This window comes from Lutjanus erythropterus, chromosome 23, assembly GCF_056507025.1.
Source record: "Lutjanus erythropterus isolate fLutEry1 chromosome 23, fLutEry1.hap2, whole genome shotgun sequence".
Classification (NCBI taxonomy): Eukaryota; Metazoa; Chordata; class Actinopteri; order Lutjaniformes; family Lutjanidae; genus Lutjanus; species Lutjanus erythropterus.
Genome location: NC_139339.1, coordinates 1,662,743 through 1,674,861, shown reverse-complemented (window position 1 = coordinate 1,674,861; position 12,119 = coordinate 1,662,743). Strand labels below are relative to the sequence as shown.

At 41.1% G+C, this 12,119-nt stretch overlaps 1 protein-coding gene across 1 annotated transcript in view; it reads right to left on the bottom strand.

Annotated features, from left to right (window-relative positions):
• Positions 1 to 8,003, bottom strand: part of npy2rl (neuropeptide Y receptor Y2, like) — a 68,249-nt gene extending 60,246 nt beyond the window's left edge. Inside the window, exon 1 of the mRNA XM_084712057.1 lies at positions 7,365 to 8,003. The gene's annotated coding sequence lies outside the window, so the exon portion shown is untranslated. The remainder of the gene's footprint in view (positions 1 to 7,364) is intronic.
• Between the last annotated feature and the right edge of the window lie 4,116 nt (positions 8,004 to 12,119).

The following is a 12,119-nucleotide window of genomic DNA, read 5'->3' as shown; positions in this document are numbered from 1 at the left end:
CGGCATGATGACAAATATTTTTAGTGTAGTGATCAACTGTATTTAGGAAAGTTTAAGGAGAGAAATAAACAGAAATGAACTGTTTGATCTGAGTTTTGTGAGCCGGCTGCATCAAGTAAAAATCCTACTTGAGTTGTGAGGAGCTAAACAACACCAGTCTTTATTTCTGTCTTTGTGTTCAATGTATATACGACTGTCCATGTTTTGTCCGTTGTTTAATACTATAAGCAGTACCATTTAGATGTTGACTCTTAGACTCTCCCCCTGCCAGATCTATTATAGGTATAGAGTTTAAATTGCAGACACAAACGCAGAATAAACAGACAGACTGTCCTGCTCTCTGTCAGCTCTGTTAGTGTGGTGAAAGTGATGTTCCCACTTAGTTCAAACAAAACAAAGTTCAGCCTTCTCTGAAGCCACAACCGTCCCTCTTTGCACCACTATCATCCTTTGGCTGACACACTAATGTGTCAGTGGAGAGTCATTCTGTGTGTTTGCAAATGGGTTGAAAAGCCAAGTTGATAGTGGGTGCCCATTATCACCTGCATGATGATTGCATGTTTTTAAAATATTATCCATTAACCACTTGATTGGCAAATTAATTATTGAAAAAAGAAAAAAACAACCTTTCCAAGAAGCCAACCATCAGGCACAGTCGTCTTCCTGCACCGCTGAGGCTCAAAATAAATGAGTTGTGGGTTGAGCCAGGCCATCTAGCCACCACATTTGTCAGAATCTTGTCAGCATTGCAAATGATTTGAACGTTTATGGGATGGTAATGCTTGCGATTAACAAAAGCAGACTCATTTGGTGCTTTTATTGCAACGTGAGCGCAGTGATTCACTCAGATTACATTTGGAAAACCGAACATTGCTGCAAATTGAATTTTATGTTGGCCTCTTCAACCACAGTACAAGGAATCCTTATATAATGAGGGGTCGTTTCAATAAGGCAATCTAAGACAGCTGGCATAAATGTGCTTAGCGCCGGCTGCAATATTCCAGAGCTGTCAGCCAGTTTGTAATGATGGTCCCAGAGAGCCCAGACTGGTCATTAACTGGACCTGCAGAGGGATGGACGTGCTTCGCTGGGTGGGTTCATCTAAAGCTTGGCCAAACTCGGCACACATTTCCAATAAAATGACTCTTGGTAATCCAAATCAGCTTATTGGCCATTCATCATTATATTTTTGGATGTCCTAATGATCCCTGAACACACTTTAACGTCTCAGTCATCTGTTTGCTAAGTCTTCAACCACCCAAAATATCACAGTACACAAACCATGATGACCACGATGCATAGCCCACCTTAGCCTCTACAGTCTTCTTGTTCCAGACTGCTGTCACAGACGACGTGAGTGAGCTAACCAGTTAGCTTGTTAAATGTCATGCAGCGATGACTTGCAGGTTTTGGAGAGCAGGAGACAGTTTGACTGATTTTGCTTAGTTCAACAGTCAAAACACTCCCTTTACCAGCTAGCTGCTAGCACTTTTTGGTGTGGATCAACATGTTCTCAATCCCAACTGGTCAAATACAGCAGCTACATCAGTGGCACTATGCTTCAAACTATGATGCTGTTGGTAACCGTTTTGGCGTCAGTTTTGCACGTGCAGTTAGCAATATTACGTAAGCAACGAAACACGACCTACAACCAATCCAAACAACCAAACAAGACGTACAACCAGATCAACAAGGTGTGAGTGAATCCTGCACATTGAGGCAGTGCTTGTATATAACCCTGTTAGCATCAGTTTTACATGTAAAGGGCTCCACGGTATGAAATATGACCTACAATCAATCTGAGCAACAAAACCTGACCAATCCCAGCAATGAAACGTGACCCACACCCAATCCCAGCAACAGAATGTGACCAATTCAAGCAACAAAACATAACATGTTTGACAACCAGACCAGTATAATATGTGAGTGACCCATGTGTGTTGGGGTGGCAGCTTGTCCACTTTCAAGCAGAAAAACATGGCGCCCTGGTCATAAACTTTGATGTATTACAGCCAAACAGTACACAAAAATGTGTTTCTGAAAACATTTGCAGCAATGCACTAACAGCATCGTGATTCATATTTGATCAGCACAGCCTAGTTTAACAGTTTGATCTGAGTTTCGTGAGTAGAACTATGGTAAGGTTTAGGAAAAGATGGTGGTTCAGTGATGTCACCCAAGACACAAACCCTGGTCTTATGGATGAAAGTCTGTTTGTTTGACCGATCCGTTTACCCCGCCTCCTGCAATCATGGACTTTCTCACTGTTTATACTATTTCACCTGAGTTTGACATCACATTAAAGCATAATGCTTGAGGGGAACCTCCAGAAGTGTTTTGTCTCAAGCAGCCATGTTTGACGTATTTGTATTTCTTACTTAAAAAACATTTTCAGCATCGTCTTGTGAGGAGATGTGAGCTGTGGTCACTCATGAGAAACCAACACCTGACTTGGAGGATCTTACACAGCAGAAGGGGCAAAAGATGACAAAGTCCACTTGTAGATTGTGTCCCCTCACAGTTACCATAGAGTTGTAGCCCAACTTTCATTTTTGAGAAAATAAAAAGAAACTGTTGCTGTTGTTCAGTGAATTATGCCTCCATGTCCTACTTCTTATCTTTTTAAACACATGTAGCGCTGACATAAACAGCCTTTTAGACCCAGCAACGATTTCATTGTCCATCCTGATGTTGGACATCATCATGTGCCAAATTGGTAGACATCGCTCAACCCAGCATGCACTAACACATTGTGCGCTAGTGTCCATTGATTAGGTTTGATTGTGCATTAGCTTTACTTTGCAGTAGGTCTTGAGCGTTTGTTGATTTGTAGCCAATACAATATTTTGCCTATCCATGCGTAATATTAACTTGGGCTGCAGTGTTAATTGAATATAGACATTTTCCACATTCCTCCTTTCTTCATCAGCTCCTTCTCTCCCTGTAATTTTCTTCCCTTTACCTCCTCCTCTCCGTCCCCCTTTTCGTTTTCAGGGCTGCACACTTCAGTGTCCCAAGACGACACAAGACAAGACGAGACGAGAGCTCACCGGTGCCTAAAACAATGAAAATCCTGAATATCTGTAAATAAAGAGAAGGAGAAGGAAACACATTTTCCTTTCAACATTTTCTTGATGTGAGATAAATAAGGCAACGTCCCTTCGCTGTGCTGGTTTCTGAACCCTTCAGGACCAGAGGCGGACCCTCAGAATGACTGACAAGTGATGACACATGACGGAGGGTGGGGCAAAAAACGAACGCTCTCTGTCTCGAGGTAAAAAGTTGCGTGTTGAAGCTCATCTGCCAGCAGCCATTAGATCAACCCCCACCCCCCTGTGTGTGTGTGTGTGTGTGTGTGTGTGTGTGTGTGTGTAATTGCCTAACATCTGTAGCAATGGTACACTCATTAGAAGATGGAGAGAGATAGTGAGACAATAAAAAACAGAGAGAGAGAGAGAGACTGCTGTTATTTCCACATCCTGAATCCTGGTGTGTGTGTGTGTGTGTGTGTGTGTGTGTGTGTGTGTGTGTGTGTTTGCATCTATATGCAGATGTGTGTGTGCGCTGGTATCCATCTACACACGCACGCAGTGGGGGGCCATTAAACGGCGATTGGCGACGAGGCCTCAGCACAGCAGGACAGCTGCAGGCTTTTGTGATTACATAAGCGTGTAAATGGATACACTTGTCGCTCTCAGGCGTCTGCTGAGAGACACAACGTCAGTCCTGATGCCGTCCGCTCACCAGTCACTCACTCTGCTGCCGTCTGATTGGTCACATTTTGGCAGCCAGATCTTGTTATTAGCGGGGAGACAAAACGGATTCAACTTGTTTACTGCAGTAAAAGTGACAAATTACAGGCTCTGAAATGTACTCAGAGTATAAAAGTAAAAAGTCGTCCTCTGAAGGACATTTTTACTGACTGTTTCTCTGCAGAGTGAACTGAACCTCACTTTTCCTTCTTCCCTTTTTGTCTGTTGTCTTTTTTATGTCTTTTATGTTGTTTTTGTCTTGTTGTGGTGTTACATCATTTTTGTCTTGTTATTTATTTATACATCATGTTTCCTCTTGTTATACCTTTTACGTTGTTTTGTCATTTTCATCTTGTCTTTTTACACTGTTGTCATCTTGTCTTTTTTGTCTTTGTTAGACAGTGTTTTATTGCATTTATCTTTTTAGAATTTTTACATCATTTTGGTCTTGTTATATACTGTTACATGTTTTTGTCGTGTCTTTCATGTCATTTTCATCTTCTCCTGTTTTCATCTTGTTACGTCTTATGCTGTTTTCGTCATATTCATCTTTTTTAGACCTTTTCCATAGTTTTTGTCTTTTTTGCATTAAAACTAACGTAACAAGCCTCCTTTGAAAATGTAAGGAGTAGAAAGTAAAGATATTTGTATATAAAGTGTGCAGAGGAAAAGTAAAAACTTACAATACAAATACAGAAAATCTACTTAAGTACAGTAATCGACTATTTGTACTTAGTTACTTCCCACCTCTGCACTGCAGCACCATGATCAAACAAAACACGTTTAGTTGTGTATCCAGTTTCTAAGAGAGCAAGAGATGATTCTGTTCATAATGACGGGATCAAATCAGCCTGAAAAAGACGAGGAGGCTGGAGGAAAAGGTCCGTCTCAGTCGTTTCCCCACAGACAGCTGAATGAGTGAAGCTTCAGTTGGCGGATGATGAGCTGCCGTCAGCGTCTGTCAGAGAGATGAAAGTGACCGATCGATCCGTCAGCCCGACGCATCAACGCCGTAATCGATCAGAGCAGCATTTCACACAGTGAGGAGAGAAACAGAAAATCTCTCTGCTTCAAACATTTAACGACTAACACTCAGTCACAATCAGCCGCGACGAAGTTCAGGAGAAAACTAGAACGTCAATATTTGAATTTTACTTGTGAGCTGTTGTTTTCCTTAAACACAAAGGTTTTGTGAAGGAAAGCAAAAGTTCCTCAGCGGAACGCAAAGGTAGTTTTTCCCACCCATTTTTTTTTTAATCTGTCTATTTCTTCCCTCCCCCGTGTCTCCTTAGGGGCTTTGTAGAAAAAAAATTCTTTCAACTTAGAAAAATGATCCTGCCATAATATTTTTTGAGTTACTTTTTGTCATCTGTGCCAACAAGTAGAATTTTCTTTCCAAGTTCATTTTCCAGGCTTTAGTGTCTGTTGTTGTAATGCTCATTTTGTCCACAAGAGGCATGAGAGACGTGTGTCACTCCTCCATGTTGTAAATAAGACTGAAAACATTAATGTAACATTAATTCATCTTGGTGAGCTTTACTTTCTCCATGAACTCTGAACACAAGGTATTGTGTGTTCACAAGTTAGTAACATTCCTGTCACGTCCATCGAGAAACTAGAACTCAGCTGGAAGACACATGTTCTTAAGTTGTAAACACAATAGAGAAACAATGGATCGACAAACTTTATTTTTGTCACTTGGCCTCTCAGGGCTTCTGTACTTTGCTGATATTCCTCACAGACTTTTGAATCAGGGCTTTGCAGCAAAGTATGCAGCTGCAGCTTCCATCCTCACACACACATACACACACACACATCCATCACTCTGAGTGCCAAGGTTCAAAAAACATTTTTGTATTTACCAGCATTTTCCTGAGCTTTTAGCCACATCTCACAGCCAGAAATCTTTAATGCAACAACTACTACTTCATTTCTCTTCAGTATACTCTAATGGCACTCTCATAAAGCAAACACCTGCAAAATAATCATCATTCAACACGAACTTACACCAAATTTCATGCATAAAAATTACATTTTTCTAGCAGAGGCTTCTGAATCAGCAGCACCACAAATCTGAGCACACAGCTCTGAGCGCGCAGCTCCAGTCAGTAAACTACGACATGATGAGTTCCTGGATATACTATAATATCATCCGACAAATAATCCTCTGAGTCACAGATTCAATTTCTAGGAACAAAGCGCAGCGTTTGACGGGTGAAGATATTAAAATTTGGTCCAAGTGATAAATCATTAGAAATGGGTCAGCGGCTGTCAGCTTGCAGGGAGACATTACGCCTCATTATGCGCCTCTCTGATATGATTTCTTTAAGATAAGAGCTCCAAAATTTAGATTGAATTCAGGCTACAGCCTGTCTGATCTTCACTCCGCATTACAGTCACACAACAATGCGAGGTCACAACTGTGCTTTGTAAAAAGTTTCACTCCAGTAAAAACTCACAAGATGTCCAGTGTGATGTTAGCTGGATACACACACATTAAGAGTTAATTGTGCGAGTAAATCATCTGCTGAAGATCAGAACATTTCTGCTAGAAAAGATGGTTTAATATTTAAACAGCGTCCTCTCGCTTCTCCTTATCATGGAGAGGATAAGGTGTGTGTGTGTGTGTGTGTGTGTGTGTGTGTGTGTGTGTGTGTGTGTGTGTGTGTGTGTGTCTGGCATGCTGTTGTTTCTCGCTCATTAAACATCATATTACTGTAAAACTGCCTGTGAAAACCACGTATCTCCAAACTGTGATCCTCTGAACTCGACAGTGCACTTTAAAAAGTTGCTCCATCACAGGTTTTAGTTGCAGTTGCAGTCAGAGTTGCCTCTGTGTGGTCAGGTGGCTCTTGTGGTGCCTGTTTTCACATCCCGTCTTAATTCTCTGTTTTTTAACTTACTGTCAGAGTTTCTATAATTGTCCTTTTGTCTTTTAAACTTTTTGAATGTTGTTTCTTCAATGTTTTCTTCTTCTTTATATTTTGATTGTGCAGCACTTTGGTCAACTTGTTGTTCTGCCAGAAAACATTATTACGCCATACAACTAATCAATGAAACAACAAACTTTTCTTGTGAAATGAACTATTTATCTTACAAAAAATTCTGTATACTTTTTTATAATATTCTATAAACATTAAAAACGCCAGAGAAGGTTCACTGTTTTAATGTCCTTTTGTCTTTTTGTATTTCATATATATAAATGAAGAATTTTAGATTATTATTGTTTTATCATTTACATCTTGGGCTGTCCTCATGCTGCTTGTTTTGTGATTCATGTCTGTCTGTCTTAAACTTCTCTAAAAACGTTCTTACATTAAAATATGAACCAGAAATTCAAATTTAATCTAATTTTTTTTTTTAAAAAAATCAACAAATTTGGAGATATGTGGTTTTCTTGTGACGTTACCAGCCTGTTTTTTCTCGGTATGCACGTGCGCCCGTGTGCGCAGATGTGAAAGGTTGTAAGAAACGCGCGTGTGAAGTGCGCTCTCCTCTGCGCTCATCACTCCGCGCGCGGCGTTCAGTCGTGCTTCATATAGTAAGTGTGTGCTCGTGCGTGTGCACGTGAGCGAGCGAGCGAGCGAGCTAGCGAATGAGTGACACACTGACCTCTCGCGTGTCTCCGGGTCGGGTCGCGCGGAGCTCACAGGTCCCTGCTCTCTGCGGAGACTGTCGCGCGCCTCTCGGTTTCCATTGAAGATATTAAAAAACAATACGAATAAACACACGAGCGTGTGTTTGGAGGCTGCGCGAGAGGTTAAATCCCCATCCTCTGGATCCTCGTGCGTCCGTCCCACCAGAACCTCCTCCTCTTTTCCTCCTCGCGCTTCTTCTTTTTCTTCTTCTTTTTCTCTGATTAAATAAAAACACTCTCAGATGATCAGGTCACCAGATCTCCTGTTTGCTTTCCTGTTTTTTAGGAAACAAACTACAGAAATCCTCCTCGGAGCCGCGCTGGCGTCCACGCTCACATCACTTTGGATCAACGGAACCAACCGGTGAGTTCGGCCATGAGTCCCGAGACTGAAGCTCTCCGAAGAGCCGAGAATGTCCCGAAGCCTTAAACAAATATTCACCGTCTTCATCAGCCGGAGATAAACATGAACCACCTCCTCCTCCTCTTCTCTCCTCTCTGTTCTCTCCGTCCGTCCGTGCGCTCTGGACACGGACACGGGACTGAAGCGCTTTACGCACCGCGCGTAAAAGCCGAGTGGAGGATCAGGGGAGGAGAGAGTTTTTTTCTTTTTTTTTTTTCATTTATTGGGAGGTGGGGGGGAGTGGAAGCGAGCTGACAGGAGGTAGAGAAGGGGGGGAAGAGGTGGTGGGATTTTAAGGAGTAGGAGAGTAAGTGATGATTGTTAGGAGAGAGAAGGAAAAAGGATGGAAGCAGGAATAGAAAAAAGAAAAGGAAGAAGATGGAGGAAGATAGAGAAGCAAGAAGGGAATCAGAAGAAAAACAGATGGGGAAGGAAATGTGAGGAAAAAGCAAAGGGAAAGAAAGAGGAGGAGAAGAAGGTGGAAGAGGTGAGAGAGGAGATGAAAAAAGAATAAAGGATGAAGGAATATAAAGGCGAGGAAATGAGTGATGATGAGGAGAAAAAGAGAGAGACCATCATCATCCCATAATGACAAATGTCATTTCAGTCCATATTTCTCTTTTTCAACATTGATTTAGAACATTTTACACACTAATGTTCCATGAAATAAAATCCCTTCTTTCCTCCAAACAACTGACAGCCTGTCTGTCTGTCTGTCTGTCTGTCACCAGGTCATTAACATGTGTACATGTGATATCACTCCTGTTACCTCATACTGTTATATTTCCCTCTATATTGTATAGAATTCACATGCTGTTGGTTTCATAAAAAAGGAATGAATGAACTACAATTCTGAAATGAATATTAACCCTCTAGATCCCTTACAGCCCCAGAAGTCCTGAGCTTACAGTGTTCAGGTTTTCATCAATAACTGGACACAGGTGAACTCATCACAACGTTCAGATCTGTGATTTTCTTCCCTTGATGTTAAACAGTGGAAACTTGAGGGAAATGTGATGTAGCGTCTGAAGTTAGGACTGACCGGGTCACGAATTTTCCACATTTAAATTCAGTGGGTTTTTTTCTCATAAGTTGCCAAAAACACGAGTCGCTGCCACATTTCTGACGCTTGTTGTTATAACGGAGCTCTTTTATTTTGAAAGTCCAGTGATGATCTGTTGCTATTTGAATGTTGTCGATCATTGCTATAAAACTGAAGTTATTTTGTTTTCTTTTATTCAGACTGATTTCATTTCATTCCATCACATCTATTTACAGCAGTTATTGTGCTACTTGTTGTTTGTCTGGTGTTTTATAGAAATATGTTGAATCAATCTCGATCTAAAAAGCTACAAGTATCAAATTAAAGAGGAAATTGTGTTTTTCTAAATGAAAACAACTCATGATTGTCAGTTTCTTTCTGTTTCTGAGACAGAGCTGTTTGTCTGAGTTGATTCTCAGCGGCTGCAGCAAAAATCTATAATTCTGATTAGAGATTAATGTTTAAGTTGGAGTTTTACGTTTTCTGCTTTCCAAAACACCAACAGACTATTAATGTCAGTAACATCAAAGATAAATGTTACACTTGAAAAGCTAATGTTAGCTAGCTAGCTACATTTTCACCTATAGTATGTGCCGTTTATGGCTTGTTTCCGCTGCTGTGTCACGTTACGGCTCCACCTATCACACCTGTGTACCTTCATGACACTACACAGTTTACTGTCAATAAAATGTTGTCAAGAGAAACTTTATCAACTCTGTGAAACACTGTCCACAACAAATTCTTAATAATTTAAGCCTTCTTGTAAATTCGGTCTCAAATACGACACATTAAGTTGTAAAACATTTAAAAAATTTTGTGTCAGTTTGTCGCGGTGTGGCTGCTCTTCAGTGCATCTACCTGCCGACATTTAGCAGCTGTTTGAACACACTGTTTACACTGATTTCACCATTTACACTAAATTTATCAAGGATGACAGTATTTTATCGACAGAAAAATGTCAGATATAGGCTTCCTCTCTGTCGCCTGTGTCGACAGTCCCCAGACTTCCTTTAAAAATCTTGCAGTTTTGTGAGATGTTGAGTGAGAAGAAACTTTCTGAACTTTGTGAGAGTCTGTCAAAGACAGATTCTTAATTATTTGGCCTTCGGCAAACGTTCTGCATTAATTTATCTCTTTCTTTGTGTAAAACATTGTGCCCGTTTGTCCCAACGTGTTCGCTTCTACTGCTGAGCCGCCGTTTAAAAAAACACATTAGGATGTCGAGTGGAGAAGTGAGATCTGATCACAAGTGATCACTTTAGGAGGCTTTAAAGGAAGGAGATGAGGAAGACGAGGTGGAGAAAGATGATTTGATATTAGCTGCAAATGAGGGGAAGGAGGGAAAATATTTATTCAGATTTTCTATGAGGCCCTCACAAAGTCATCAAGTCCTCTTCCACATATCTTTTTTCTTAACACACTCGCCTGCATGCAATCCTGATTTTAGCATCAACTCTTTTAATGTGTGTTTGTTTGCAGCTTCCGTCTTCTCTCTCGTGTTTTTTTTTTTCTTCAAGTTGGTGCCAGAAAACAGACCGCTGGCTGTTTTTCAGGACCAATAAATGTGTGAATATGGTGTTTAGTCCCCTCTGTCTTCTCTGACTGGTTACATGACAGCTGTTTTGTGGCGGTTCGGCAGGAGGTGTGTCTGCAACAATCAAGCAGCACTGAGAAATTTTCAAACATTACATGGATTACTGTTAAAAATACATTTGCGCATTCATTCTGCAAGACAAGACTAAAAGTGTTCAGCGGAAAGCAAACTGTGGGCTGGATGATGACGTTCTGCTGTATGTAGATCTATAACAGTAAGAAAAAGTGTTTTTTTTCTAACTTAGTCCATGTAGATCACAAACACTCTGTTTATTTCCCAACTGATTTCAATGAGTCGCTTTAATATTAGTCTGCTTTTGTATCCAGAATAACTGGAGCTTCTCTGTTTTGCCCTGTCCAATATGGCAGCAAGACAAAGCGGTGAGTGTGGCGTCTGTGGTGAGGGTGTGCAACCTGTGGTCCCTGAGCCACATGTGGCTCTTTAGCCCGTCTCCAGTGGCTCCCTGTGACTTTGGCAAAAGAATTATATGGAAATTAATGATGTTGTCTATATTTTTAACATGTTAATGTTTCAAGTCAGACTTTTTCCCGGTGAGAGCTGGCCTCCGCCAGGGCGGGATATTCATGGACACGATCTCAAGGCAGAGTCATGTAAGGGAGGGTCTGCAGCTCGGTGGCTTGAGGACTGCAAAGATGATGTGGTTCTGATGGCATCATCGGTCTGTGACCTCCAGCACTCACTGGATCGGTTCACACCTGAGTGTGAAGCGGCTGGGATGAGGATCAGCACCTCTTAGTCAGAGTAGACTATCCTCCGGTTTCCTGCTGAGAACCATGGCCTCTGAGTAGAGAATGAGTCCTTACCTCAAGTGAGGGAGATCAAGTATCTTGGGGTCTTGGTCAATGGAGCGTGAGATGGGCTGGAGAATCGGAGCAGCGGGAGCAGTGTTGCATTCGCTTTACCACACTGTTGTGATGAAAAGAGAGCTTAGCCAGAAGTCGAAGCTCTTGATCTACCGGTCACTCTTTGTTCCTGCTCTCACCTGTGGTCATGAAGGGGTCACGACCGAATCGCAGATCGTGGATACAAGCGGCTGAAATGTGTTTTCTGAAGAGGGTGGCTGGCATTAGGGATCCCCCAGCTCTGACTAGAGCTTCTCACTCTATCTGTATTTTATTTTCTTTTTTTTTCATTTGAAAACTGGTCACCAGTCACTTAAATTGTTTGGGAGATTCTGCAACACTGTTTTCCTGTGAAACTCCAGCAGTGTTTTGTTGACTAAAAAACTTGAGGGTGAGTAGAAAATCACAGAATTTTCATTTTTGGGTGAACTCTCATTCATTATCTATTGAATCATTTTTTTTGTAAGCACCAACAAATATTCTTAGAAATACAACAGAGTTTGTTGAACAGAATGCTATTTCTAAATCAGATTTTTAAGACGATAAGAGTTTTAGTCTTTTAATTTCCCCTTTTCTGTAAGAGAACAGAATGTTGTTACTCCTCTGAGGTCCAGGATTTACATCTATGATCTGATTCATCAGGCTTGAACCCCAGATAATAAAAGCACCATTGAATTATTTGGAACATGTTAAGAGAATATAAACCTGATAATAAATCGGAGTTTTAATTGGGCTCTGGTTCAGTAGTTTTGCAAATTATCTACAAATGTTCTTAAATTTGTGAGTTTTTATGTTTCTCAACCAAGTGTGAAATATTGGAGCGCACAT